We start from the raw sequence: 9,680 nt of genomic DNA, 5'->3' as shown, positions 1-9,680 counted from the left end.
TAAACCACTTTTAGCTGGATTTTTCATTACCTGTATCAAAAAAGCATCTAAACTGCTACAGAGAGCCTGCTCAGGGGTGAGCAGAGATCCCCAATGGAGGTCTTTACAATAAATAAATCACTTGCTGTGTATTAGATACACAGAGAAGGATTGAAATAGGGATGAAATAGGGATGAAATAGGTAGCCTTTCTAGATCCTTTCTTCCCAGCCCAAGCTTTCTGCTGCTGATCACGTGTTATGGAAGGAAATGTGTCCCAGGATGATCTGGTGCTTCTCCTGTGCTTGGGTGAAACAATAGCCAAGAGCGTAAAGGGTGGGTCTTACTTAGAAGGGTCTAAAAAGTCTACTCCATCAGCCAGATTGGGTAGCAGGAAGTCAGAGAGCTTTCCTGAGCTCAACCAACAACTCCCAATTTGAGCTTCCTTTTACTCTCTCTTGTCTCCAACACAGACACACAGACACACACACACACACACACACACACACACACACACACATGCACACACACGTACATCCTTCATGTTTTGACAAAAGGGAACCCCAGATAGGGAAACGATTTACAATATGTCATTCGGATAAAAAACTTGACTCTTGGCTCATTCCTTCAACAGTATTTAAATGAGTGCCTACTGCCCCAGAGCTTGCAGATACAGCAGCAATCAAACCACACAGAGCTTTATCCTGGCAGAGCTCCTGGTCATAGGCCTTGTCTCTGATGGGTCTTTGACAGGAGGGTTACTGAGCAGCCTGCTAAGGAAGTAAGAAAGAGAGGGGACCCAAACTTCATGGCCACTAAACCCTTTCATGGTACCGACTCTCTGACCACTAACTAAGTCAAGGGGATAGCAGCTGTAGCTATGAAAAGAGGCCTTTCTGGGCAGGTAGAGCACACCTCTGAGTTAGAGTGTGCTCAGCGGGGGCAGGTAACTACCACTCCTAACACATCAAAGTTATGTTACTTTTACATCCAACAAACAGGATTAATTCAGCAACAATAACCTCTTGTTACGAGCTCATTCTATGCCAGGCACTGTGCTAAGCTCAGGATCAAGTATGATTGTGCTGCTCTGGCTGAGCCTTCTGAACGGCTTCTGATTCAGCGAGAGGAAAAAGCAGGGGAACGTGTTTTTACCAAACACCGAAGTTGCCAGAGGGACCAGTGGTGTTCTGGCTGAGCAAGGCTGACCGACCAGGCGGCTCCCTGAGATGACTGCCAGTGGGAGGAGGCCACATGAGTTTCACTCTGGTTCCAGGACTCTGCCCTTTCCTCCTCCAACAAGGGCTAGAGGAAATGTGGCTCTCCAAGGAAAATAAGAGGATATAATAAGCCTAGAAACAATGAGGCAGAGACAGAGTTGCATTGATGTGAGCTCTGTGAATATCTATCTCTGTCTCTGACTCTCTGACTCTCTGACACTCTCTCTCTCTCTCTCTCTCTCTCTCTCTCTCTCTCTCTCTCTCTCACACACACACACACACACACACACACACACACACACACACACACACATACACAGAGTCTTGGCACAAATAAACTACCAACCAAGCCAGCACAAGGACAGGGCAAATCCAGGGCCTGCCTTTGAGTCATTAATTTCTGTCTTCCCTCCCATGTTCCCAAGCCTGAGTCCATCTGTGTCAGGGCCCAGCGCCTTTCTGCCTAGATCTGCCTGCTCAGTCTGAGCAGGCCCCTCTTGCTTCCAGAGACATGTTCCTCTACTTACACTAACATTATCTGTCTTTTCTCTGTCCCCTGAGTTTATGACATCTTCCTCCGCCAAAAGCCCTCCCTCATCTTTGCAAGATAGGCTCCCTTGTTCATAAAATCGGAACAACCTCCAGTCTCTGTTGAGTAATATAAAGAAGTACCCCAGTTTCCATGTCACATTGAACTCATTGCATGTAGACCCACATGGAGAGCATACCACATGCAGTAGCAGAGCCAGAAAGACCTAGAGATCCCCTGGGCCAAACTTTCCAATACATAAATGAGGAAACTGAGGCCTAAGCAAAGCAACTTGATCACAGTCTCATGGTGAGACAGTAATAGAGCTGGAATAAGTTTCTAGTTCAATTTTTCAGATACTTTGCTTTCCTAATGGTGATATTTTAGGTACCTAAAAAATAGATGGGAAAATATATACTATATACACTTCTCAAAGCATTCCACTCACACAGGTAGGCCCAGACTACTTCTTCGGAGTGAGATTCTTTTGTGCCTGGTGTAGGGGTTGCTGGGGCCTTAATCATATGATAGAGGTAAGGGCCAGCTGAGGTCAGGGGCACAGACATGGAGCAGGCTCAGATGGAGTTACCCTATTCCAAACTGGCAGGCAGGACAGCTGAAGAGACAATCAGAGCCCAATGCGAAGTTCGAAGACAGGCAAAACTAAGCTCTCTATTGAGGACATACACTCTATCAGACAAGGTTCAATTAAAAATACAGGGCCGTCAGGAGAGGGACTTGTTATAGGGATTCGACTGACACAATTGTGGGTGCTGGTTCAAGAGTTTAGGTCAGGCTGTTGTCTTCGCTTCTGGTGCTGAGACCTGAAAGGGGCAGGACAAACAGATGAGAAGGAAAGATGCACGGAAAGTGGAGAAGGAAGAGCAAGGGCAAGCTGAAACCTGCAAAGACAGACTGAAACCTGCGCTGGTCTCTCACCTCCAAGTTCAACATGTGGATGGCCTGCAGGAGAAGCTGGCGCCCTACATCATGGAAGTCAGCACACACCTTGCTCAGGAGTGGCAGGGGCTGCCAACCCAGCTGCCGCCCCCCACCGACAAGAGGAGCCAGCAGAGAGAAGCAACAGCATGTAGCAGCTGCTGGTGCCTTACGCTGACTTTCCAGAGCATGAAACGAATGTAGCTTCAGCTTCGCTACCGCCTTCCAAATCTCACGTAAATGTCTCTTCTGGCGATGCTAACCTGGAACTATGCAAGGAAGGGAGTTTGGGGAGACATACCTGCAGCTTAACTAAACTGACTCAGCACAAATCTTTTGCACAAACAAATGCAGACTCTAAAGAAAAGGAATGGTTGCCATAAAACTTTGGATGATGTTCATTTAAGGTTTTGATCATCAGGGAGGAGCACTCTGGGGCTTTTGAAGATATAGATAAGATTCTTTCTCTAGATAGCAGATACCTGGGATTTGTTATATTATTAATTCTTTAAGCTATAAACATGAGTTTTCTACAACTCGTAGAGTATGTACTGTTTACAATAAAATGCTTTTAATCATTAAAATAAAGGAAAAAATATGAAAAAGGTTATGAGAAGAACAAAGGGACAACTCTGGTCATTTTGAGGAGCCACTGAAGGGAGTGAAGGGAAGGCTTCTTCATCCTACAGTTTTGGGGTCAGAATTCAGCAGATCAGAAGACGATATTATCCTCCACTAGTAGCAGGCGAGTATTTAGGTACAACCTTCAGAGAAGGCAATCTGATTCTATCTGTTTTACTGCACATACCCTCTGATTCAGGAATTACGCTTTCAGAAATCCATCGGTAGAAATAGTCACATAGATGGACAAATGTGTACAAGATATTCATGGCAGCATTATTTATAAAACTCAAAGCTTCAGAACAACTTAAATGTTCATCAATAGAGAAATGGTTAAATAAACTACAGAGGTGCTTCTCCACGTGGAATGCATGGAATGCAGTGGTGTAAACACGAGGTTAAAATATGATGCTAAGTGGAAAGAGTCAGAGCAGAAGACCACATTTTGTATGATTCCATTGACATAAAATACCCAGAAAAGGCAAATAGCGGTTTCCTGGGGCTGGAGGTGGGAACAGGGAATGATTGCAAAGGAGAAGGGTTCTTTTAGGAGCAACAGAAATATTCGGTGTCTGGATTGTGACATTAGTTGTACGGCTCTGAGCATTTACTAAAAATCATTGGATCATATACTTAAAACAGATAAATTTATAGTAGATAAATTATACTTCTATAAAGCTGTTTAAAAAGAATAAAAAATAAGGTTATTATATGAATATACATGGAGAGATCTTTGAGAAATGATGTTGAGTGAAAAGGAAAGTAGAACAGCATTGTAGTAAACGGCTTATCCATTTGTGTAAAAAATCATTATAATGTATATGAGTTAATAAATGTTCAGAAAAATATCTGGGAGGACATAAACCAAGCTGTTAAAAGGAGCTATTATTGAAGAGAAAACTTAGAGGGTGGAGTAATATTCATAGTTAATTCATACGGTTTTACATTGTTTCAATTTATTTGATTGGAATGGGAGTATTCCAAAAATACGAGAACTAAGGCCTAGTCATTTGTGGATTGGGCCTGCCAGGCCAGCACGAATGTAGACTTCCTTACAGACAGAGAGGCTGGGCTTTGTGGATACACCCATTTCTATGCCTTTATATTTTCTCACTGAACAGTATTAGTCTTTGTTATTAACCTCATTTCCTTGTAAAGTTGCTTTTGAAAAACACTACTCAAATGAGTTAACCACTAGGGACAAAATAAGAACTAGGAATCATTGAAGATTGTGGAGTAGTATTTCTAAAAGTGCTCCATGTTAAAATGGGATTCTTCCTTAAAATGCAGCTTTGTGGACAACTCCTGAATGAGTCAGAGTCCTGAGGGGAACAAAAGGCAAGGTGTTGGGCAAGGAAAGAACAAAAGGCAAGGTGTTGGGCAAGGAAAGAATTTCATAAAATTCATGAGAACTGAAAAGGGATCTTTAATGAAAGTATAAAGAAGATATGAAGAAAGTAATAAGCAATGGTGCAGTACCCCAAAGCCAATAACAGTTGGGAGCTATTATTTTCTCCAGGCCTGAAGAGCAAGTTAAGGGAACCATTATGGGAGCCCAGAGGGAAAGCTATGTGATGAGGACTGCCTGACAGGAGCCAACCCCAGCAATCATCGGGATTGGAGATGAGGAAATAAATGCCCTAACTGGAAGCTCCTGCTCATCCGCAGTCTCCTACCAGGGTTCCCCACTGGCTGAGCTCAAGAACCAGAGGAATCCACAGAAGCAATCTATATCGTTCAGCATCCCAGGATGTAGGTCTCCAACTAACCACATCAGCTTAAGGTTAATTGAGGGTCCCAGTCCTACTGAATCTGAACAGCTGAGGGGGGCCCCTGGGAATCTATAGTCCCAGATGAGTCTGATCAAGACTCAAGTTTAAAACCCACTGATCCAGAAGCAAAGGTGGCAGAGCTGCCCAAATCGAAGATGAGAAATGCCCTGTTAGAAATGCCATTGTTTGTGAGGGTGATTCTTTCCCTTACAGGTATCTGTCCTACTTCCTCTCTCTCTCCACATATGTGTATGCTTCCCATCTCTAAGACCCCCCTTCCAACTCCTGCTGACCCCCAGCCAAAAGCAAGATGGCCTCCAACTGACCATTCCATGTGCCCTAGGTAGAGCAGAAGTGGGGGTGGGGAGGGGACATGGGAAGGAGAAGAGATCACTGCCCCAACTCAAGGCCCCACCCCCAGCAGCTTCAGAGACAGGCATAAGGCACTGATTTCCCAATACGACCTTGCAAAGTCTGATGTCAGACATGTTTTCCTGACCATAAACAGCAGGGCCAGCTTCCTGTCACAGCTGGCTCTGCGCCAAGCTGACCTGGAAGTTGGGTCAAATTCTTGATTCCCATGAGGTAGTCCGTCCCATATTTTTTCTCTATTCCACTGCAGTAACATAACAATACCAGCTAACATTTCTAGAGGACTTGCTTGGATGTCCACCATATGCTAAGGGATTTACTACAATAGACTAGCTGTAGCACTTGAGACATCTCTGCTGTCTACCACCTAACTCCACACTTGCCCAAGTGCCTAACTTGCCAAAAATGCATGAGCCTGACTCTTAAGGAGCATCTTATATGTTTAGGGATCTCCATGTCACAGTAGCTCCCAGGGACCAGGTCAGGGTTGCACAAAAATCCTCTGTTCATATAAAGATTCTGCTAATTCAGCTCAGTACATATGCATATAACAAGTGTGTTACTCACATCCTTCTCTATGCAAATGGTACTCCCTTGGGCTATGCAGTATCAAAACTACCCATCTGTGAGTGGTGGCCCTGGACTATTTTACCTAAATCTAGACTGTCTGGGTGGAAGAGAGCTTAAAAGATCAACTTCTAGACTGACCTCCTCTTTTGACAGATTGCTCCCTGCATGGCATGTGAGTGAACTGAAAGAGGTAGAGGCTCAAGGCAGGAGTCCAGTTAGAAAGCTATTACAGAAATGGTGAGGGTCTCAGCAAAGCGATGACAATGGGGGTGGAGATCAGGGGGTGAGTTCGAGAGATCTTTAAGGACATAACAATGGGACTTAGCTATCAACTGGATAGGTTGGGCCAGTGAGAAAGAAAGAAAGAATCAAAAAAGTATTTTTCAACCTATAGCTCAGACGAATGGCTTAAAGGAAACATGTTTCAAAGAGAAGAGGCTGGCTTTAATTTTGGATTTAAAAATTAAAGGTACAAGAAGACATGTCAGTGGGCCTTGGAAAAGCTAGTTCTGGAAGTCCACGAAAACTGGCTAGCCTAGAAACACATTTTTAGAGATTCTCACAGAGATGGCCAATTATTACATCCACAGGAGTAGATAATATCACCCAGGGAAAGTGGATAATAGAGAAAGGGCAGAAAAGGGGGAAGAAGAACAGGATACCGTCGAAGGAACTGAAAGGAAAAGAAGAGCCTTCCAAAGAGACTGAAAAGAAGGCAAAGACGCAGGAGGAAGCAGGAGCCCAGGGAAAATGGACCTTTCAGAAGAGGAGTACGGCATGCGAGGGAATAATGCTGCCCTTCGCACCTGGTGGCCCCGGAAATCTCGCCACGTTTTTCCTTTTCGAGCCCTTCCATGACACCCAGTAGAGAACACCTCAGGGAGCCTCTCCTGGACCCTCTTTCCACCTGCACCCTTGAGGCTCCTGAGCCTCCTCGCCAAGCTGGTCCTCATCCCTCTGCTGATTCCAGCCTGGCCACTTAGAATGGAACAGGGCCAATTTTCCTGAGTACGTCACTGGCATTGCCAAAATCTCCCAGCTTTTTTTATTTTCACTCCCAGTCCCGTCTCCCTAATACTCAGCCAAGAGCCCACAGACCAGAGTCCGTGGGCCAGGCTGGTCTTCATCACAGTGCCCATTCCCATTGCCCCCTAACTCTGAGTCATTACCTCCTGCAGACCTGTTGGCTTCGCTCTTCCCCTGTAGGGATGAGCTCATGCCCTAAAGGACCCTGACCCTGCATTCTTTCCAGGCATGCCCAGGCTTACGTGAACCCCGAGTAGGCCCAGATCAGGTTCCAAATAAGACTGCTACATGTCACTCATCTCCCTTCCTTTGAGCAGTAAGACTCAGACCTTACTTACAAAGTGGAGCAGAGAAATAGGACCATAGCTGACAGAGATGTGGGGTAATGGGAGGGTTATTATAAGATGAGAAAGCTCGTATGCTAATGGAATGATCCAGAAGAAAAGAAAATAAAAATGTATGTTGCAGGAACACAAAGGAAGATTGTGGATCCCCTTTCTAAGCTGTCTTTCCATCTCTAAGCAGCCCCATACCTTTGAAAGTGATATATCCCAACTCTTCTATGAGCTCCCTGATTCTGGGACATCATTCAGGAAGCACAGCCATTAAAGTTAGAAGATTTGGAATGACTTGCCAGTTCCTCAACTTACTCACCTTTCTGAGACTCTCTGCTATGATAATAACGTCTGCCATTTATCAAGGCCCCAGTCTATTTCAAGAACCTGGCACACATTACCTTGAACCTTGACAAGCTTTAATGCTATCATCCCTTCAAAGAGACAGGGGTTAAGGAAGCTAAGTTACTTGCTCAAGGTCATATGTCAGGATAGACCAAGACCCAGGCTGACTCGAAGCCACCATGGTTCTCACACCACCTCACGGCTTCTCCATCTGTCACGAGCCGTCAAGAACTCAGATTCTGAAAGCAGTTTTGTCCTTGATTTGAATTCCAGCTTTGCCACTTCTCTGCTGCGGTATTACCTTGGGCGAGGTACTGATCTCCTTGGCTTTATATTCCTCATCTGTAAAATGAGGATAATAATAATTCCTACCACAAGGTCTCGGAGAGTACTAAATGAAACAAGTCATCTAAAACATGCTTTTCACGGCGCCTGACACATATTAGGTTTTCGATTATCAGCAGCCACAGCTGTGAGTGAGAGGCGAAGCCGATGTATTGGTTTACAGAGCGCAGGTTTGCTCATGATCTTGAATGCTCAAAAAGAGAGGATCTTCTATACAAGAGAACAAGCTCAGAAATCCATTCTCATTCTATGCTTAGTGACTGAAAGAAAAAGTTTTGCACTTACTCAAAAGTATTTGCCCCTCTCCAAGTGTGCTGCTTACCCTGAAAGAAGTGGACTGCTGACAGATGAGGTAGGAAGGTATATTGGAGGGGGATGAGGGTGGAAAAAGAAAAGAGAAAGAAGAGGAGAGGGAGAAAGGAGGGAGAACTCTCAAGATCTCCTCATGCTACACCTGGTCGGTAGCTATCTGGAAAGCACACACTATAAGGTGACCTTCTTCGAAGTACCTAATTACTTATAATCATGATCCGAGAAAAACAGAAGTTTCCGATTGTTCACACAGAGGTATAGGCCTATCTGTACATCTCGATAGATTCTGAAATTTAGAGTGTCACCTCTCAGAACTGGAGCTTATGTAATCAAACTTTACTTCATGGAAGAGGAAACAGGTTTAGAAAGTTTTAAGTAAGTATTTAAGGTCACATGGCTACTAAGTCTTTTTTTATTATTATTATTTAATTAGAAACATTTTCCCAAATCTTCACATTCAGCTTGTGATTGCACTTGGACCTCCAGATAGATCTCTTTGTTCTGATTGCCTTGATACTGCAGGGAATTTCATGAACTCCTCACATTGCCACAATTCACAATTTTCCTTTGTCCTCTAAGTTTCATTTCTATAACACTTGCTCTTGTTGTAAAGGTCTGGGCAGGCATTTGATACAAAATCAGTTAACTGGTTATTCGATTCTTATTAACATGTTTTCTAAAACACCTTGACAAGTATGCACAGGGGACAGTACGTGCTGAGTATGATCAGGATCCCAAAAGAGTGAACAAGGATGCTGGCCAAGTGGAAGCCCTGTACTGCACAGCCCTTAGGCCTTACTTGTTTAGTCTCCCTCCGCCCTCAACACTTTCAAAGTTGGAGCATAGCCAGCTCTTTCACCAAGACAGCCTTGTTGTTTACAATATGGGAACCAAGAGAGGTGCGGATATGGCCTCATAGGTTTCTGTTGAGCAATACGATTTCTTCCCATGTCGGAAGTGACTGGATTTCTTCAGAGACACCTTCCCACTTACCTTCTATATCTTACTTCTCCCACCCCATTGATTTGAACCTGGCTAAAATAAGAGGCTGCTAACAGTATGAAAGTTACCAGAGGGGGAAAAGGGCAGAGCAGGATGCAGAGGATAAAGGGGTCAAGTATATGATGACAGAAGAAGATTAGACTTTGGATGGTAGGCACACAATGCAATATAGAGATGATGTATGATAGAATTATACGCTTGAAACTTCTATAATGTTGTCAACCAACGTTACCGCAATAAATTTAATTTAAAAAATAAAGTGTTACTAATTCTGGGATAATGTGGAGTCACTCACCTCCAACACATACATGTGT

The sequence above is a fragment of the Rousettus aegyptiacus genome, unplaced genomic scaffold, assembly GCF_014176215.1.
Source record: "Rousettus aegyptiacus isolate mRouAeg1 unplaced genomic scaffold, mRouAeg1.p scaffold_m13_p_2, whole genome shotgun sequence".
Classification (NCBI taxonomy): domain Eukaryota; kingdom Metazoa; phylum Chordata; class Mammalia; order Chiroptera; family Pteropodidae; genus Rousettus; species Rousettus aegyptiacus.
This window is presented reverse-complemented; position numbering follows the sequence as displayed.